At 37.5% G+C, this 19347-nt stretch overlaps 1 long non-coding RNA gene across 1 annotated transcript; it reads right to left on the bottom strand.

Annotated features, from left to right (window-relative positions):
* Window positions 1-12453: 12453 nt before the first annotated feature.
* On the bottom strand, window positions 12454-15423 carry LOC138328420 (uncharacterized). Its single transcript, XR_011209209.1, has 2 exons — window positions 15385-15423; window positions 12454-13752 (listed from the first exon to the last, which is right to left on the bottom strand). It is a non-coding gene; the product is annotated as an uncharacterized lncRNA (long non-coding RNA).
* Window positions 15424-19347: the final 3924 nt, after the last annotated feature.

Genomic DNA, 19347 nt, shown 5'->3' with positions numbered 1-19347 from the left:
TTTTTATTTTTTTACCATTGAAGCACCCATCCTAATTATTCATTAATTATAGTTTCAGATAATTGTAATTTTGTAACATTAATAAATTATGAAAAAAACAGGCCTTAATCAAATTATTATTTTGATATAAGCAGTGATTTAGTTTTAATTGGTTATAAAACACTCATTTTATTCAACTGATTATATGATAGTTTGTATAGCTGTATATTTGTGTTGATGACAGCTTATGAAAGTATGCATATGTAAAAACCAGTGCGTGAACATAAATAATAAGCATAAATAATAAGAAAAAAAATTAATCAAGAATTGCTTGATGAAGACAATCTGGAATTAGCGAGTTTAGATATCGACCTTCTAGAACTTGCACCAATAGGATCATGCGTCACTACGTCTGAAGTGAACAAAAACTAGAAACTGCCTTGACAAAGTAGTTCCGGACCTTTAAAACTTTATCATAAGTCTCTTTACAAAAAAAAAACAAAAAAAACAAAAAACAAAAACAACCACATTGTGTAGAGAAACATACTAACATCATTCAACAAATGCAACATAGATGGAGGACAAATTATATAACTTTGATAATTTTACATAAATACATTAATATTTTCATATCTGTAGAGTTCATAAGCTGTGAAAATTGAATTATATTTGTTCTCGTATAACATGGAGTTTTCTTTCCAAGGTCAAAACGGACACTTTAATAAATAATGAATCACCAATTTTATTAGTATCACAATAAGTACAATTTCTTTAAGGAGTAGATTTGTTATTTTGTTGAGGCTATGAGGGTATAATGATAATGGAGCACGTGTAAATTATGTAACCCCGGCGAAGCCGGGTTACATAAAAATTACACGGGCTCCACTATCATTATACCCTCATAACCTCAACAAAATAAAAATCTATTCCTCATATTTACAGTTTTTCACGTAAATAAATATTTTTTTTCTCGCGGCAGTTGCATATTTTATATTAAAATATCCATATCTTTTCTCTCCCGTCATCGTCAACGATTTCGATTGAACAGCTAATTGGAATCGAGTCATTCATATGCATATGTTCTCACCAAAAGTGGGGTCACGATCCCACGTTGCTACGCCATCGACTATTCCCGTAACAATAGAATCGCCGCGTGTGTTGTACTATCATTATACACTGATAATGATAATACTAGAAAGTATGGTTATTGAGTCCATGTCAATGCTAACTGTAAGTATATTTTGATAATTCATATTAATCCATTTACCTCTTTCCTCAATGAATTTATAGTTACTTGTTCTAAATTTACACATCAAAAAATTTTTACATTATCATCATGATTAATATATCAAATATTTTGGAATTGTATAGTTTTTGGTTCAAAATTACATTAGCGGTTTATATTCTATAAAAGGTGGTGAGCATTGACAAAATTGATGAATGAAAATGTCATTATTCCATTTTTTGTCATTATTCCATTTTTATGTAATCGCACAATATTTGCTTAAGTTGAGCTTTAACCCATTTTGGATTCAAATTGTTATGAAAACTGAGAGCTCAATTCCGTATATACACTAGACCACATTCGTTTTAAGATAAATTTGTATAAAAAGTTAAGTATGGAATTTTTCAATTTTCATTAACTAAAAAAATTATGAAAATAGCACTACTTACATTACAACAATTATTTACTTTATCAAGAAATTAACAGAAGGAATCTAAGGTGGTACTTTTTAAATAACACATAGGTATTTAATTCACCGTTAAAAAGGGACCGTTAGCGGTCACGTAACAACACCCTCTATCACTAGTGGTACCGTTTAGGTAACGGTATACAGATGTCTTAGCGGTCACGTTTTAACAACACCTCAACGGACTGGTATATCGTTAGGTACGGTATACAGGGACCGTTGTTCGGTCAACGTCAACAACCAAAAAATCCGCTTTACTAGTGTACCGTTAGGTAACAGTATACCGGACCGTTACGGTCACGTTACACAACACCTCTATCACGTGGTGGTACCGTTAGGTAACAGTATAACAGGGACACGTTAGCGGTCACTTAACAACACCGGCTATCACTGGTGGTACCTTTAGGTGAGGTATAAACAGGAACCGTTATGGTAACGTTAACGAACACCTTTCTATTTCTTACTGGTGGTACCGTAAGGTAGACGTAAACATTTACAGGTTGTTAGCGGTCACGTTAAACAACAATAATCACTGGTGATACCGTTAGGTAAACGGTATACAGGGACCGTTAGCGGTCACGTTAACAACACCTCTATCACTGGTGGTACCGTTAGTACAAGGTATACAGGGAATCGTTAGCGGTCACGTTTAAAACACCTCTATCACTGGTGGTACCGTTAGGTATAGGTAGTATACAGGATCGTTAAATTTTAAAACACCTATATCACTGGTGGTACCGTTAGGTAACTATACAGGGACCGTTAGCGGTCACGTTAACAACACCTCTAATCACTGGTGGTACCGTTAGGTAGATTTAGAATCGGTCACGTTAACAACAAATCTATCACTGGTTACCGGTTAGGTATAAGGTATAAGAGCTCGTTACGGTCATATCTCGTTAACGTAACATTTCTAACAACATCATGGTGGTACCGTTAGGTAAGGTATACAGGGACACGTTAGCGGTCACGTTAAAAACACCTCTACACTGAATTAGTACCATTTGAGTGACTTGAACATTGATATAGGTACCGTTCGAGATAGGGATTTTACCAAATCGTAAAAACACCTCTATCGTCGACGGGTGTAAAATATAACACCTAAAGTTAGGTAGGGTACCGTTAACAGTATAGGTGTCTAGGTATACGTTAACACAAAGTTAGCAAAACCGTTAACAACAAATCTATCACTGGTGGCCGTTAAGTTATACGTTAGAGGTACTCGCATTCATTAGTTTGACAATTAGCGGTCACGTTCAACATGAAACCCTATCAAAATGGTACCGTTAGGATTAGGTATACATACATTGACCGTTAGCGTATACGTTTGGACAACACCTCTATCACTGGTGGTATGTCTATTTATACAACCGTTAGCGGTCAAAATTATACAAACCTCTAATCACTGGTGGTACAAACGTTAGGTAGAGGTAACAAATAGTGACCGTTAGCGGTCACGTTAACAACACCTACTCAAATAAAAACGTTTAGTAACAGTATACAGGGACCGTTAGCGGTCCACATTAACAACACCCCCTACCGACTGTGGTACCGTTAGGTAAGGTATAACAGGAACCGGTAGCGGTCACGTTAACAACACCTCTATCACGTGCTGGTAACCAGTTAGGTAAACGTATACAGGACCGTTAGCGGTCACGTTAACAACCCACCCTACCACTGGTGTACCGTTAGGTAGAGGTAATACAGTAACCGTTAACGGTCACGTTACAACGAACCTCTATCACTGGTGGTACCGGTAGGTAGGGTATACAGGGACCGTTAGACGTCACGGATAACAACATCTCTATCACTGGTGGTACCGTTAGTAGAGGTATACAGGAACCGTTAGCGGTCCGTTAACAACACCTCTATCACTTGGTGGTACCGTTAGATAACGATATACAGTGTCCCGTATAGCGGTCACGTTAACAACACCCTTGTACTGGTGTACCGTTTAGGTAAACAGTATACAGGGTGACGAGTTTGCGGTCACATTTATCCAAAACAGCCTCGTTCCACTGGTGGTACCGTTGGGTTAGAGGTATATACAGGGACCCGTTTGCGGTCACGTTAACAACACCCTCTATACCTGTGGTGGTACCGTTAGGTAACGGTATACAGGTGTCGTTAGCGGTCACGTTAACAACACCTCTATCACTGGATGGTACCGTTAGGTAGAGGTATACAGGGACCGTTAGCGGTCACGTTAACAACACCTCTATCACTGGTGGTACCGTTAGGTAGAGGTATACATGTGGACCGTTAGCGGTCACGTTAATCAACAACCTCTATCACTGGTGGTACCGTCTAGGTAACGGTATACAGGGGACCGTAAATTAGCGGTCACGTTACAAACACCTCTATCACTTGGTGGTACCGTTAGGTAACGGTATTACAGGAAACCGTATAGCGGTCACGTTAACAACACCTCTATCACTGGTGGTACCGTTAGGTAGAGGTATACAGGGACCGTTAGCGGTCACGTTAACAACACCTCTATCACTGGTGGTACCGTTAGGTAGAGGTATACAGGGACCGTTAGCGGTCACGTTAACAACACCTCTATCACTGGTGGTACCGTTAGGTAGAGAGAGTATAAGCGGTCCACGTCAACAACGTTAGCGGTCACAGTTAGATTAACGATATACACCTTAGCGGTCACTGGTGTGACACCGTCTATACTGTGGTAGCCGTTAGGGTAGGAGGTTATACCAGGAACCGTTAGCTGGTCACGTTAACAACACCCTCTAGTCACTGGTGGGGTACCGTTTAGGTATGAGGTATACGGGAACCGTTAGCGGTTCACGTTTAACAACACCTCTATCACTGGTGGGTACCGTTAGGTAACAGTATACAGGGACCGTTTTAGCTGGTCACGTTAACAACCCCTACCATACTGGTGTGTAATGGATAGGTAACAGTATGACAGGCGATCCGTTTAGCGGTTACTCGCTTAACAACACCTCTACCACTGGTGGGTACCGTTAGGTAGAGGTATACAGAAAAGGGACCGTTAGCGGTTCACGTTAACAACACTGATCTATCACTATCACTACTAGGTACCGTTAGGTAACGGTAAACAGTTACAGGGACCTGGTTAGTGGTCCTCCGTTTACAACACCCCTACCACTGTGGAACGTTAGGTTAGTGGTTTTACAGGACACCGTTATACCAGTCACGTTAACACAACCTCTATCACTGAGTGGTAACGTAGGCTAGAGTTATACAGGGACCGTTTAGGTTTGGTCACGTTAACAACATCTTTCTATCACTGGTGAGGTACCGTCTAGGGTATGGTATTACAGGGACCTGTTAGCGGTCCCACGTTAACAACAACATCTCTACCACTATGGTACGGTTAGGTAAGATGTAAAACAGAGACCGTTAGATTAGCGGTCACGTTACAGCTCTATCATCACCCCTACCACGTGGTATTCGTTAGGAGGTAGAGGTATATACAGGAACCGTTAGGCGGTGACGTTAAACAACACCGCTCGATCACTGTGTAGGTACCCGTTAGGGTAGAGGTATAACAGAGAACCGTTAGAGCTGTGGTCCGTTAACAAAACAACCTTAACACTGAGTGTGTACCGGTAGGGTAACAGTATCCAGGGGACCGTTTATCTGTCCACGTTAACAACAACCCTCTATCCACTGGTGGTACCGTTAGGTAGAGGTATACAGGTTACCGTTAGACGAGTCACGTTAAACAACAACCTCAATGACTTGGTGGGACCGTTAGTTATACTAGGTATTACAGGAACCGTTTTAGCGTCCCACGTTAACAACACTCGCTATGCACTGGTGGGTCCGTGTGTAGAGGTATACACAGGAACCAGTTAGTGGCTCACGTTAACAACACCCCTATCACTGGTCGGGTACCGTTAGGTAGTGGTATACAGGAACCGTTAGCGGTCACGTTTAACAACACCTGCTATCACCTGGCAGGTAACGTTAGGTAATACAGGTACCCATTAGCGGTCATGTTTGGGACCAGTTAGCGACTATATTATTCTCGTTAACAGCGACCTCTACCAAATGGCTTGTACCGTTATGGTAGGGGGGTATTAACAACTTAACAATTAGCGGTCAGGTTTAGCGGACACGTTATGTCTCTGGCTGATGAAAACTACTAAATGATAGGAATGTCGTTTTTTCTTCAAACTATCTCCGATGAATACAGCTTGTGAAATCATTCAAATGTACAGACAAACCTATATAACCCGACTATATTTTTAGGCTTTTATCTTGTTTTTTTCCCCCATATAACGTTATAGATGGAAAAATACCTTCAGAAATCACTTTACAATTACTTAATACTGTAAATTAAGCATTGTAAAAAATATGGCTTCATGTTCTAACTTAATAATTAATAGGCAGGTTGTTTTCAGCGGCGCTAATATGTAGCATTAATGCTGACTTTTGAACTTTAAAACAGCTAAGTGTTCTTCTTGATTCGGACTACATAAATACGGCGACATTAATCTGTTATCCACAATAAAAGGGATGACATGAAAAGGGGAAATGTTGTGAATTATCGACTAGTAAAAGATTCAAGAATCAGAGGTTCTAATGTATCTTATAATGTCTGTGTTTCTAAATCCAATACACCTCGGTGTGAAACTCGCAAAAACTTTGTAAAAGGAAGTGATATATAGGCATACAAAAAACCACTAGTTTAAACAGGTTCTCAAACCTTCAAGTCAATTAACGGGCGAAGCCAATATAATTGTTTTGTATTTTGGTCTCCTATCTACATGTACAGGTGTAATACTGGCTGGTACTCTCATTAAATATTGTCTGAGATTACATGGCTATTATACAGCCTCGTGATGACCATATCTTTTTCAGACACTAGGCTGGTTTTAGTGTAAAAGATACAAACAACTGGATTTGCATCACAAAATATTAACCCTCGGCAAGCCTCGGATTTTATAACATTTTGTGACCCACGGGTAGAATATCCATATCCGGCCTTCATATCCACATAAATTTTATAAAATAGTCGTAAAGTAATATATAAATATGACATCGTTTATAATAAAAATTATTTATAAGTTATGTACCTTCATATGAAATCTACACAGTACTCATGATGTGTCGGAACACGTTAGTTTTGTATATCCCAAAACATACTCCATGTCCGAAATGACTTTTAAATTTTTAAAACGGAAATGTAAAATGAAATTTGATTATTTTATTTTGTAGAGTCGCAAAAATTATTAACTTAAAGTTAATACTATATACATGTACAATCACCTACTGAACAATTAAATTTAAATAAATTAAATTAATAATTTTCATACCGCAGGTCGTATAATGTTTCCCTCCGTCGTCCTAATTACCGAGCGTTTTGCGCCAGACGGCAAAACAGCGAAATGAATCTTCACTGTAAACATTTTTACACAGGAAATCTTACATTTGTTTGGTATTGTAACCTCATCTTAGGCCATCGGTATATATTTCCTCGTGTTATTAATGTGTTTAAGAAACTTTTTTTTTGTTTCAGAAAGGTAGTGGGCCTTTCATAGGGGACATTGCAGACCTCTATTTAGTTAACTCAACTCTCCTTTATGTCAGGGCTCTGTATACCAAATTTTATCGAAATCTGTCAAGTAGTTTAGGAGGAGTTTGCTGGACAAAGTTGTGTCTAAAGACAGACAGACAGACCGACAGACAATCTGATTACAGTATTCCACCAACTTCGTTGTTGGGGGTATGTTTTCAATTTTTATTTTTCATAATTATTTTGCTTGTTTAATTGTGTTCCTCTTTCGATGACAACAATTTTAACTCATCATCAGCCACAGTTAATAGACAAAATGGTCTGTATGGTCTAAGGGAGACAACTCCATTCTGTTACTACACAACATAAAAAGGTGCATATCTGTTTCAAGTTAATTTTATTAGCAAATTGAAAGAAAAAGAAACATTTTACTCCAAAAGGTGACATATAATAGACACATGTGTTGATACAACATGAGAAACTGAACACCAAGAGCCCACAGGAAAGTCAGCTGTTGTATTTGAAATACATGTACTAAGTACAACCCTGATTTCAGCTAATAATGAAGTTTAATTGCAACTTTAGTTGTCAGCTTATCCTTGATACTCTAGGGGTTATTATCACTGACATTATATCTACCTCTGGACTCTCTCATAGTAAAACTGGAGGCAACAGAAGACACAGGTAATTTGATCCTTTGATGTACATAAAAAAAACTGAATTGCATGTATAATGTAGACTGGCCACCAGACCCTAAGTTGTTGATAAGACATTCTCAGCAGAATTCTTTATTAGATTATCTCCCCCTAGTTTCTAGAATCAAGCATGTAGTAGAGACAAAAATAATCAAGCCAAATTTTAATGATTTTCTTAATATTCTACAGACTGGTGGCCAGTCTATGTATAATGGTACATTGTGGTTGACTGTGTGGCTTTTAAGTTGGGTGTATAATCTTCAAAAGATGTTTCTGCAGGCATATGATTGGTCAGTTTTTTCTGCTGAACTCCAGTTTTACTTTGAGATAGTCCAGAGGTGGAAATAAGGTCAGTGAAAGTAACCCCTGGAGTAATGAGGATGTTGTCTGGGTAAACTGGGTAACTTGGACCTAAATATAGAACCAATCTTGAACAAATTTAATATTTACTAAGAATATATAGGCAATAAAGATACATCTTAAGGAAAAATACTAGTTTTGTTCAAGGATGTGCTCTATGGGTTTTTTTTAAATGCAAAACCTGCAAAAAATGTCCAGTATTGACAAAATGTTCACATTTGTATATGTACGCCAACTTTTATTCGGCAACTTTCGGAATTCTGTTTCAAAACTATTTCTGAAATTTTCGCAAATTACTGTTTCAAAACAAGTTCGTGGAGATTAAACTTTCGCGGATTTTAATTGATCCGAAATAATACATAGAGTTGATTTACAGTATCATATGCATTAGTCATATCGATCATAATTCACGGAGATTAACTTTCGCGACTATTTTACCATTGATTAAGAAAATAAATCGCACGCGAATAAAAAGATGTTGGTTTAGAGTATCTTATCCATTGTTTAAGATGGTTACTATGACAACTACAGCTGTGATGACCCACAACTATCTTACCATTGTTTAAGATGGTTACTATGACAACTACAGCTGTGATGACCCACAACTATCTTACCATTGTTTAAGATGGTTACTATGACAACTACAGCTGTGATGACCCACAACTATCTTACCATTATAATAGGGGATACTCAATATTTGAAATTAAGCAATTTAATCAATTAACAGGTTTGAAAAAATGATGGATTTAGTAGCCAAAAGTGGCTCTTATCACCATGTATACAGGTAGACCTTTTTGTTGTTGTAGCTACCAAAATAAGTGTATGAGTATTTTAGTCTTTCAACTTACAAGTAATCATTGGTGTTGATAATAGTTACTCATTAGCACCACCCGGGATTCTATTGGTATCATCTTATCTATAAGTTATTAGTTCAGATTTAGTTAAATAAGTGATAGTACAATGCTCTAAGAAGCATCTAGAGTCAAGTTCAGAGGAAAACTAATTTTGTTCTGCATGGTTATCTAAATCACCTTGAGAGAGTATATATCATTCTTGTTACAAGTATCTGTATAAAACCTACGTGGTCACTACGACATTTATCAATAATGAAGAAGCTTGGGTAGTGATGGTTCTGTATATTACTATGGAAAGTTCAACATGGATGTTTAATAATACACAATACTAACACAAACTTTACATACAAACTAACACCTTCACATATATACTCTGGCATTTCGGGTATGGTCCAAGGGGAGTAACTCCTTTAATAACCTCAGATTTTTTGGACACAGGAAAAATTCTATCTACTTTGAAAAAAAAACCCATTATGTACAAAAAGGTTGTTGATCAAACACATGATAAGTTTAAAATATTGGTATTATTCCTCACAAACACTCTGAAATGTCTAGTATTCCAACAACAATAAGTGATGTTGAACAAATGCAATCAAAATCTACACGCAAGACTAGAAGCTACCTATGAAACAATACAATGTAATTTCTTCCAGATTCTTAGCACTTCCACTTCAAATAAAGCACACATTTTGTGAGAGTAAAGCACTGCATTTCCCACAATAAGGGAACTCATTCATGCATCCATCAAATCAGCAACAACGACTTTTCATATTGCACTTTAACATTTCTGAATATTCATTGTTGTGAGAAAAAAAAGGTAATCGGGATCTACAACGAATTTATAGATTCACAGAAACTTCTGTTTCCCAGTCTGCCGTCTATATATTGCATGTAATAATAAATTTACAATCATGAGATGCCACACAATAGCCATTATTTGTAAAACATCTGAATGTTTAGCAGATATATCACATTTAATGTTTAAAGATGCTCCACCGCTGACAAATGGTATTTTTTAACTATCAAAAACAGATGAGACGATTTAGTATTTTTCTTCAGTAACGAAAGTTACTAACTTTTCACCATTACCACCGTTAAAAAAATCTGAGCTTTCAATTTTGATTCATGTTAAAAATATGAAAAATAATTAATTGCATCCCGCAAAAATTCCGTGGCACTATATCCTATATGGAATGAAGTACTGATTGCGCATGCACCAAAGGCGAAATAAATTATTTTGTATTATTCTTTGTGTTAATTAGACATATGTATACACGATTTAACACTAATTATTGTTCAAATGAAGAATATCACTTATGCTCTGTCGGCGGTGGAGCATCTTTAAACCTATGACTACAGAATTAAGGATTAAAAATGTCGACTTGATATTTTGATTTCTATAAAACTTCTTGGCCTGACTAGTTGACTGATTAACAATGTAATTGGCATGTCAGTGCCAGGTTTAAGAGGTGGATGAAGGTCGGAGTACCAAGAAAAAACCCTGGTAACTGTCCTACATGGGATTAGATCTCTCGCCCCAAAGATGGAGAGCTTATGGTACACCTAAACCACAGTGTCTGCTTACTTGATAAGACTTACATATTTTACAAATGTTCTAAATTGGTATTTCATAAGGAGTTCCCAGAGTGGTTGTTAACATTTGATTCTTAAAATAATATGGCATAGATAAATTAGACATCTTCAATTAAATGTTGCTTTACATCTTCTAAAACTTGTAAATGTACTTGAACTGATAAATCATATACATGTATATCAGGCCAAAAAAATTATGTATGTTAAGGGTTACATTGGCAAAAAAATAATAGGGTCAGTAAATAGGGATTTAAAATTTTTTTTTTTTGGTCAAGTTCAGATGCGATAGCGTGTTGTTTACTAAACAGATATATGGCTCCTATTTATCAATAAAATGATTAAACATTAGTGTCTTTCACTCTTGACCTTTTATATAAAAATGAATAAATGGAGAGTTGACTTAGAAAGTTGACTTAGAAAGAAGGTATTAACAGCTCAGACTGGCCTAGTGTAAAACTATTAATAGGAGTATCCTTTTAGGTACAGAATAAATTAGGGTCGGGGTAAAAAATTAGGGTCAGTCAGGTAATCCTAAACAGACTTTTTTTTTTAGCCTCACAGGATCAAATTCTTTGTTTCAAAGGTTACTATAGCTAGAACAATGTTACATAAACACCAATTTGTTTCCAAAGTAATTGTGTTCAATTAATCACATAAAATAAATTTTGAAACGGATGTATATTTTATAACAAGTCTGAGAAGATACAATATTTCCACCTCCTCAACACACAGCTTAAGACAAATAAAATCTTTCCCTATCTATGAGGATGAGACAAGAAAACCCGAGGGGTAATTCATGAATGTCCTACCAGAGACTTGCCAGGGTTTGCGTAATCATGAATTCTTCCAAAGGTTAGTAATTACGTTGTCACACTCTCGTAGGTAGGGAATTATTCTTTTTCTCCCATATACGAAAGAGAAAGATGAAATTATAGCCTTAATAGAAGCATTTACCGCGTCATGAACATGTTAATATTTAAAATTTCATCAACAATGTATGCCACTGTGACATCTCATGAAGCCATGGCGTCACTTGTTTTACAAAGTGGTGACAAACCAGTGAATGGTGGGAAACTGAATACTGTAACCATCAGAGTACCTACACAATCTTTGTTATAATTCTATTATATATTATTTTATTTATAAGAAAAGTGCACCAATATCTAAATTTTTGTTCGTACGATATATAACTGAATCAAGAGATAAACCAACTGATTGTTTTGGTACCTACATGTTTAAAGAGTCTTTCCTATGGGTTGTCTCTGATAGATGTAAACATGGTATTAGCTAATGACTTGATTTTTCTGTTTACAACAATACAAAAAACTTGCACACACCTGAGATCATTGTAATCAAACCACAGCTGGACACATCAGTGAAAACATCATCGAAAAAGTAAGAGATGCAACTCCTGAGCCAGGTACTAAATGGTATATTCTAGGTTCATCTGGTGCTGCTGGTTGCCATCAGTGAAAAGTACATCTTTTAGATAGAACTTTACTTACCATATCTTAGGTATTTTGTTATGACAAGTAGTGAATACAAAATAGAAAACTAGAATAATAAATCAAAGCTTAAACTATTTCAAGAAAACGGATAAGAATCCTGATTATTTAAGTTATTACTGTACAAAATTACACGAATGTCAATTCTAACGAAACATAATTCAATGGCAAAACTGTCTTATTTTTGATAAATTGTAAAATGTAATTAACAATTGAACAAAAATTTCTAAGATTTCAATAATACAGGGTGTATGTACATTGTTCACCAGCTTTAGGAATGTTGGGAGACAAATAGGCTACCTGTGAACTTTTTCAGAACAAGAGGCCCCAGGGCCTGTATTGGTAACATGACATGTCGAGACAAACTCAGCAATGTTATTGAGGAGTAGAAATTAAGTGTCCTACTCAACGATATTGCTACTTAGATATTCATTTGAATCATAAAAAAGAATCCTATATTTTTCCAATTAGGTCCTGCCCCTCCTGCCCCTGGGGGCCCCACACCCTTAGTTTAGGTGAATTTGATTCCCTTTTAGATAAGACTGATGCAGATTGAACCAGATATTTCCTATATTGAAGCCCAGATGATTGTTACATGCAAAATTGATTCTCATTCATACAAAGATGTCATCAACCTAAAATGAACTAAATCCCTTCATTCCTACAGCAGAAGGATCTCAATGCAATTGCAAAAAAATATTGGCTCATGAATAGTAGTGACTTAAAGGAAACTTGGCAGATGCTGTAACCATAGCATTAGCTAGGGTGAACATCTTAAATGGATGGATGCACATCATTTACAGATAACAATCATGGTTTTAATGGTGTAGAAAAATGAGAAATGTTCACGGTGGAATCAAACACCACATAACAGTGAGATGAGTTTGTGATATCATTGAAGATAGAAACAGGAATGTTTGATAAAGGGAAAACATTTCGTACGCCATTTCTGGATACTAATTTCGTGAAAAGTCTTATCCATTGAAGACAAAAAATGTTCACGAGACTTTAAAAAGTCTACACTTGTGTCTTTTGTATCAAAGTGATGAATTACTTAGCACTTTTGCTCTAAGGATTTCAAAATTATTTTGGTCAAAATTGATATGAAAGAACAAAATAATACCTGGTAATTCAGTAATTCTAAGCTAATGAATATTTCTTTTCAAATCAGAGTTGATTTCTCCATCATTTTGAAAACTGTTTACAGTGTGAATACATTAGTCTCATACGTTTATGACAAAGATAGATAAATATTTACTATAACTGTATAAATTGAGACTCAGGCTCACAAAATCCTGACACACATTTAACACACACTGAGTTATACCATTTCTTTCCCAATAAATCTATAAATATGTATCACAATTAATCCATCATTCCTAGCTTCTTCTCTTACACGAGATCAATAGTCTTTCATCCTTGCATGCTGTATGGAGGTGGCCTCACAGCTGAGGAGCGAGGCGATAGATAAGCCCTATACTTTTGTTACAGAGTGTCCTAAGGATAGCTGGACACTGCGGCTTGTTGGTTAGGTACTCAACGGTCATACGCATCTCAGTGAACAGAGTCCTGGCAAAACAAAACAATGACAATTAAATTAACAATTAACAAAACAATTAAATAAGACTTCGGAAAGTGACCGCCCAACAATTGTCTTTCTTCATCTTACCAAGAGATCCCAGGCAGATCTTGGCGTCTACCAAAGAATTGAAAAAAGGGATCATTTCTCTTCTTTTCAAACTTCAACTATCAAAATCCAAGATGTCGGCTAGTCAGCCATCTTGCTGACTGATCATTTCTAAAATGCGATATACATGTACACAACTAGACCAACGGTAACATTCTGTACTTTCTGAGAGGGAAGGTTACTATCTCAAATTTCATAAAATGGTTCCCCTCGGGGTATAGTTGTGCATGTTGCATTTTAGGACCAGCCAGTCAACAAAATGACCCTCTGTACTTTCTGAGAATAAGGGCCACGATAGCCAAGTGGTTAAGATGTTAAAATATTGGGGCTAGTTGTAAAATATTGGGGCTAGTGGAAAAATATTGAGCTGGTGGAAAAATATTGGGGCTAGTGGCAAAATATTGGGGCAGTGGAAAAAGATTGGGGTTAGTGGTGAAATATTGGGGCTTGTGGTAAAATATTGGGGCTAGTGGTAAAATATTGGGGCTATATAGTGGTAAAATATTGGGGCTATATAGTGGTAAAATATTGGGGCTAGTGGTAAAATGGTGAGGAAAGTGGTAAAATGTTGGGGCTAGTGGTAAAATGTTGGGGCTAGTGGTAAAATATTGGGGCTATTGTCAAATATTCAAACCCTTCTTTAACACTGAAAACTGGCCAACTTTAATAGCATAAACATTTAGTTGTGTTAAATTAAGCAATATTAATGATGTCACTATTTTTGAACTTCATTGCAGTATCAAAGAAATTTTGTTTGCAAATTACTGTGTGAATCTGCATAGCAAACAAAATTCATATATTCATATCCTGATGAAGTTCAAAAATAGTGACATCAATACATACTTATGATTAACATTTTAAGACTACTTGATGAAATAAAATACATTTAAACGTACGATTCCATTGATTTTCAATTGGTTTTGTTTTTTCAAAATCTATACGCAACATCAAGGTCTCTGTTGTGACGTCATTGATAAATAGAATCCGCCACTGTCGGACTTTTTTTCTTCAATGACAAAGTAGTATGAAGAAAAAAAATCTGCCAATCAAGAGCCAGATTAAGTATGAAAACAAAGAAAAATTAAAGATCCTTTACGTCAAAACAAGTATACGAGTTATTTACCCTTTTTTTATTTGACGAAATCATGACATTAACTTGTACTAATATTATCTGTCTTTATTTTCAACAGTTATTATTTTAGGAGATTATAATCATAATTAATATAATGTATTTATTATAAGAATAAACATATGTATGAATGATTTGAATGTCAGTATGAGAGAATCAAATTTGCTGAAGTTATGTATTTATTTGTAAAATACTATAGGTAATATGCATTTCTTGAATAAAAATGTATGTAAAAAAAAAAAAAAAAAAAAAATTAATTATACAACTTTCAAGGTGAGAAACCTATAGGATATAGTGTACCATCTACTTACCTACAGTAGGGGTTCCTACGAGATGAGTACCACAAGGTGAGAAACCTATAGGATATAGTGTACCATCTACTTACCTACAGTAGGGGTTCCTACGAGATGAGTACCTCAAGGTAGAAACCTATAGGATATAGTGTACCATCTACTTACCTACAGTAGGGGTTCCTACGAGATGAGTACCTCAAGGTGAGAAACCTATAGGATATAGTGTACCATCTACTTACCTACAGTAGGGGTTCCTACGAGATGAGTACCTCAAGGTGAGAAACCTATAGGATATAGTGTACCATCTACTTACCTACAGTAGGGGTTCCTACGAGATGAGTACCACAAGGTGAGAAACCTATAGGATATAGTGTACCATCTACTTACCTACAGTAGTGGTTCCTACGAGATGAGTACCACAAGGTGAGAAACCTATAGGATATAGTGTACCATCTACTTACCTACAGTAGGGGTTCCTACGAGATGAGTACCTCAAGGTGAGAAACCTATAGGATATAGTGTACCATCTACTTACCTACAGTAGGGGTTCCTACGAGATGAGTACCTCAAGGTGAGAAACCTATAGGATATAGTGTACCATCTACTTACCTACAGTAGGGGTTCCTACGAGATGAGTACCACAAGGTGAGAAACCTATAGGATATAGTGTACCATCTACTTACCTACAGTAGGGGTTCCTACGAGATGAGTACCACAAGGTGAGAAACCTATAGGATATAGTGTACCATCTACTTACCTACAGTAGGGGTTCCTACGAGATGAGTACCTCAAGGTGAGAAACCTATAGGATATAGTGTACCATCTACTTACCTACAGTAGGGGTTCCTACGAGATGAGTACCTCAAGGTGAGAAACCTATAGGATATAGTGTACCATCTACTTACCTACAGTAGGGGTTCCTACGAGATGAGTACCTCAAGGTGAGAAACCTATAGGATATAGTGTACCATCTACTTACCTACAGTAGGGGTTCCTACGAGATGAGTACCACAAGGTGAGAAACCTGTAGGATATAGTGTACCATCTACTTACCTACAGTAGGGGTTCCTACGAGATAGGACCACAAGGTGAGAAACCTGTAGGATATAGTGTACCATCTACTTACCTACAGTAGGGGTTCCTACGAGATAGGATATAGTGTACCATCTACTTACCTACAGTAGGGGTTCCTACGAGATGAGTACCACAAGGTGAGAAACCTATAGGATATAGTGTACCATCTACTTACCTACAGTAGGGGTTCCTACGAGATGAGTACCACAAGGTGAGAAACCTATAGGATATAGTGTACCATCTACTTACCTACAGTAGGGGTTCCTACGAGATGAGTACCTCAAGGTGAGAAACCTATAGGATATAGTGTACCATCTACTTACCTACAGTAGGGGTTCCTACGAGATGAGTACCTCAAGGTGAGAAACCTATAGGATATAGTGTACCATCTACTTACCTACAGTAGGGGTTCCTACGAGATGAGTACCTCAAGGTGAGAAACCTATAGGATATAGTGTACCATCTACTTACCTACAGTAGGGGTTCCTACGAGATGAGTACCTCAAGGTGAGAAACCTATAGGATATAGTGTACCATCTACTTACCTACAGTAGGGGTTCCTACGAGATGAGTACCTCAAGGTGAGAAACCTATAGGATATAGTGTACCATCTACTTACCTACAGTAGGGGTTCCTACGAGATGAGTACCTCAAGGTGAGAAAACCTATAGGATATAGTGTACCATCTACTTACCTACAGTAGGGGTTCCTACGAGATGAGTACCTCAAGGTGAGAAACCTATAGGATATAGTGTACCATCTACTTACCTACAGTAGGGGTTCCTACGAGATGAGTACCTCAAGGTGAGAAACCTATAGGATATAGTGTACCATCTACTTACCTACAGTAGGGGTTCCTACGAGTTCCTCAAGGTGAGAAACCTATAGGATATAGTGTACCATCTACTTACCTACAGTAGGGGTTCCTACGAGATGAGTACCTCAAGGTGAGAAACCTATAGGATATAGTGTACCATCTACTTACCTACAGTAGGGGTTCCTACGAGATGAGTACCTCAAGGTGAGAAACCTATAGGATATAGTGTACCATCTACTTACCTACAGTAGGGGTTCCTACGAGATGAGTACCTCAAGGTGAGAAACCTATAGGATATAGTGTACCATCTACTTACCTACAGTAGGGGTTCCTACGAGATGAGTACCACAAGGTGAGAAACCTATAGGATATAGTGTACCATCTACTTACCTACAGTAGGGGTTCCTACGAGATGAGTACCTCAAGGTGAGAAACCTATAGGATATAGTGTACCATCTACTTACCTACAGTAGGGGTTCCTACGAGATGAGTACCTCAAGGTGAGAAACCTATAGGATATAGTGTACCATCTACTTACCTACAGTAGGGGTTCCTACGAGATGAGTACCTCAAGGTGAGAAACCTATAGGATATAGTGTACCATCTACTTACCTACAGTAGGGGTTCCTACGAGATGAGTACCTCAAGGTGAGAAACCTATAGGATATAGTGTACCATCTACTTACCTACAGTAGGGGTTCCTACGAGATGAGTACCTCAAGGTGAGAAACCTATAGGATATAGTGTACCATCTACTTACCTACAGTAGGGGTTCCTACGAGATGAGTACCTCAAGGTGAGAAACCTATAGGATATAGTGTACCATCTACTTACCTACAGTAGGGGTTCCTACGAGATGAGTACCACAAGGTGAGAAACCTATAGGATATAGTGTACCATCTACTTACCTACAGTAGGGGTTCCTACGAGATGAGTACCTCAAGGTGAGAAACCTATAGGATATAGTGTACCATCTACTTACCTACAGTAGGGGTTCCTACGAGATGAGTACCACAAGGTGAGAAACCTATAGGATATAGTGTACCATCTACTTACCTACAGTAGGGGTTCCTACGAGATGAGTACCTCAAGGTGAGAAACCTATAGGATATAGTGTACCATCTACTTACCTACAGTAGGGGTTCCTACGAGATGAGTACCTCAAGGTGAGAAACCTATAGGATATAGTGTACCATCTACTTACCTACAGTAGGGGTTCCTACGAGATGAGTACCTCAAGGTGAGAAACCTATAGGATATAGTGTACCATCTACTTACCTACAGTAGGGGTTCCTACGAGATGAGTACCTCAAGGTGAGAAACCTATAGGATATAGTGTACCATCTACTTACCTACAGTAGGGGTTCCTACGAGATGAGTACCTCAAGGTGAGAAACCTATAGGATATAGTGTACCATCTACTTACCTACAGTAGGGGTTCCTACGAGATGAGTACCTCAAGGTGAGAAACCTATAGGATATAGTGTACCATCTACTTACTACTAGGGTACCTACAGTAGGGGTTCCTACACGAGATGAGTACCTCAAGGTGAGAAACCTATAGGATATAGTGTACCATCTACTTACCTACAGTAGGGGTTCCTACGAGATGAGTACCACAAGGTGAGAAACCTATAGGATATAGTGTACCATCTACTTACCTACAGTAGGGGTTCCTACGAGATGAGTACCTCAAGGTGAGAAACCTATAGGATATAGTGTACCATCTACTTACCTACAGTAGGGGTTCCTACGAGATGAGTACCTCAAGGTGAGAAACCTATAGGATATAGTGTACCATCTACTTACCTACAGTAGGGGTTCCTACGAGATGAGTACCTCAAGGTGAGAAACCTATAGGATATAGTGTACCATCTACTTACCTACAGTAGGGGTTCCTACGAGATGAGTACCTCAAGGTGAGAAACCTATAGGATATAGTGTACCATCTACTTACCTACAGTAGGGGTTCCTACGAGATGAGTACCTCAAGGTGAGAAACCTATAGGATATAGTGTACCATCTACTTACCTACAGTAGGGGTTCCTACGAGATGAGTACCTCAAGGTGAGAAACCTATAGGATATAGTGTACCATCTACTTACCTACAGTAGGGGTTCCTACGAGATGAGTACCTCAAGGTGAGAAACCTATAGGATATAGT

Source organism: Argopecten irradians, chromosome 7 (genome assembly GCF_041381155.1).
Source record: "Argopecten irradians isolate NY chromosome 7, Ai_NY, whole genome shotgun sequence".
NCBI classification, from domain to species: domain Eukaryota; kingdom Metazoa; phylum Mollusca; class Bivalvia; order Pectinida; family Pectinidae; genus Argopecten; species Argopecten irradians.
The sequence above is the reverse complement of the archived record's forward strand: the minus strand, read 5'-3'. Positions and strand labels throughout refer to the sequence as shown.